Source organism: Schistocerca americana, chromosome 2 (genome assembly GCF_021461395.2).
Source record: "Schistocerca americana isolate TAMUIC-IGC-003095 chromosome 2, iqSchAmer2.1, whole genome shotgun sequence".
NCBI lineage: Eukaryota > Metazoa > Arthropoda > Insecta > Orthoptera > Acrididae > Schistocerca > Schistocerca americana.
Genome location: NC_060120.1, coordinates 1,005,209,029 through 1,005,211,867, shown reverse-complemented (window position 1 = coordinate 1,005,211,867; position 2,839 = coordinate 1,005,209,029). Strand labels below are relative to the sequence as shown.

General features: G+C 44.3%; 1 pseudogene; it reads left to right on the top strand.

Moving 5' to 3' along the window:
- Positions 1 to 483: 483 nt before the first annotated feature.
- Positions 484 to 601, top strand: LOC124596839 (annotated as a pseudogene).
- The last annotated feature ends 2,238 nt before the right edge of the window (positions 602 to 2,839 follow it).

The following is a 2,839-nucleotide window of genomic DNA, read 5'->3' as shown; positions in this document are numbered from 1 at the left end:
TTCTTCATTAACGTAATATGGACGTACAAAACATTTCCATGAAAAAAGTCTATGAACAGTGATCAAACAAACGGGCCACAACATTAATTCCACAAAAAAATTAAACGGAAAAAGCTTTTGCTGAAGACGGAGATAAGAACGTTTTGTGGCATCTCATAAGTATATAACGATATGCTTGAAGTTTAGATCTCATTAAATCACTGAAAAAGCAATCAAAACGATGCTCGAGCTGTAGAAACATGTATACATAAATTATGTATGCCTGAGACCAAATCATTCTTTTGAAGCTAGATACTAATATTTAGCCGGTGATCGGAAGTAAAATACCAGGAAGATAAATAACAGGTCAGTAGCGACACAGACGAAGATTTTATAGACATATAGGAACATTTAAATACATTATGAACGAAAACAGAAAGCACGACAATGACTGTTTTAATATATTCATAAAGAGATATTACACGATTCAGTCACAATAATTTGGCCAACGGCCTTGACGCAGTGGTAACACCGGTTCCTGTCAGATCACCGAAGTTAGGCGCTGTCGGGCTGGGCTAGCACTTGGATGGGTGACCATCTGGTGTGCCGAGCGCTGTTGGCAAGCGGGGTGCACACAGCCCTTGCGAGGCAAACTGAGGAGCTGCTTGATTGAGAAGTAGCGGCTCCTGTGTCGCAAACTGACATACGGCATACAGTGACGCCTGTGGGCTAAGGATGACACGGCGGCCAGTCTGTATCGTTGGGCCTTCATCGCCCGTTCGGTTTTAGAGTCACATTAATGTGACCACTGACTGTGATCGACGTCAAAGTGCAATAACCATTTACAGGCAGCAGGTGTCAGCACCAGCACTGGAAGGTGTATGAAGGGCGTCAGAGGGACGTGGAAAACAATGCATTCGTTGTTGTATTGCGGAAACGGAGCGATTTATCTGACGTCCGAAAGGAAATGACCATTGGCTTTCTGGCGAAGAGTGGAAGCATTACGGAATCAGCTAAGTCTGTAAACTATTCGCGTGCGGCCGTGGTTAATGTATACCGTGCATGGCAAAATGGAGCTATCTGAAACCGGCGCCAAGGCAACTAAGGTGCACCATGGGCCACAGATGACAAGAGTGAGCGGCGGCTGTGGTGCTGTGCATGGCCGAATAGACGTGCAACTGCTGAGCAAGAGACCGGGACGATGATCCAAAGGGTTACCAATGGCGTCTCTCCAACAACCGTTCCGCAAACTTTATTGTGTTTGGGCCTCCGCAGGAAGCGCTTGTTCCACGTATCCATGGTGACTACTGTTCATCGGCGACAAAGGCCGGAGTTTCCACGTCAATACGGCAAATAATTTGTACCTGTGGTCTAGGGGTTGCCGGAACGGTAGCTCAGCGTTTTCGGTCAGAGAGCTGCTCGCCCTCTGTAATAAAAAAAATAAAAATAAAAATAAAAAAATTTAAAAAAACTGAGTAAATGAAACAACGATCAACTTGAACGGATGTCTTGTGACGTCCGCCCAGACCAAAAGCAACTAACAAGACCGGAGAAAAAAGAGGGGTAGCGTCTTTGATTCATAATCAAAACGTCTTAGGTCCCGGGTTCGAATCCCACCGATACTTAAATTTTGGTTAATAATTAGCAATCACGGCCGAAGACTTCCGGCATAAGAAGTCAGCCTCATTCTGCCAACGGCCTTGTCAAAGAGGGCGGAGGAGCGGATAGAGGTTCAGGGCACTCTCTTGTCCTAGGGGTGGGAAATTGCCCCTAAAGGCGGAAGAATCAGCAATGATCAACGACATGAGGATGCAGAAGGCAATGGGGACCACTGCATTAAAGACACGTAACGTGTATCCGCAGGACATGTGGCCTGTAATTGAAGAAGTGTCATGATGATCTCTCCATTGGCAAAAGATTCCGGAATAGTCCCCCATTCGGATCTCCGGGAGGGGACTGCCAAGGGGGAGGTTACCATGAGCAAAAGATTGAATAATCAATGAATGGATAACTTACTACGGTTCGGGGCGTGGAATGTAAGAAACCTGAACATGGCAGGAAAACTAGAAAATGCAAAGGCTCAATCTAGATTCAGTAGGGGTCAGTGAAGCGGAATGGAAAGAACCAAGGATTTCTGGACAGATGAGTATAGGGTAATATCAACAGCAGCAAAAAATGGTATAACGGAAGTAGGATTCATTATGAATAGGAATGTGTGGCAGAGAGTGTGTTACTGTGAACAATTGAGTGATAGGGTTGTTCTTATCAGAATCTACAGCAAATCAACGATAGTTCAGGTATAAATGCCGACGTCGCAAGCTGAAGATAAAGAGACAGAGAAAGTGTATGAGGATGGTGAAAGGGTAATACAGTTTGTAAAGGGATATGAAAATATACTCATGGGAGACTGGAATACAGTTGTAGGGGAAGGATTAGAAGAAAAGGTTACAGGAGAATATGGCCTTGGGACAAGGAATGAGAGAGGAGGAAGACTAATTGACTTCTGTAACAAGTTTCAGCTAGCAATAGCGAATACTCTGTTCAAGAATCACAAGAAAAGGCCGGGTAATACGGAAAGATTTCAGCTAGATTACGCAATGGTCAGACAGAGATTCCGAAATCAGATACCGGATTTTAAGGCGTAATCAGGAGCAGATATAGACTCAGATCACAATATAGGTGTGATGAAGAGTAGGCTGAAGTTTATTAGTCTGGAAGAATCAGTACGGAAAGAAATGGGATACAGAAGTACTAAGGAATGACGAGATACGGTTGAAGTTCTCTAAGGCTATAGATACAGCAATAGGGAATAGCTAAGTACACAGTACAGTTGAAGAGGAATGGACATCTCTAAACAGGG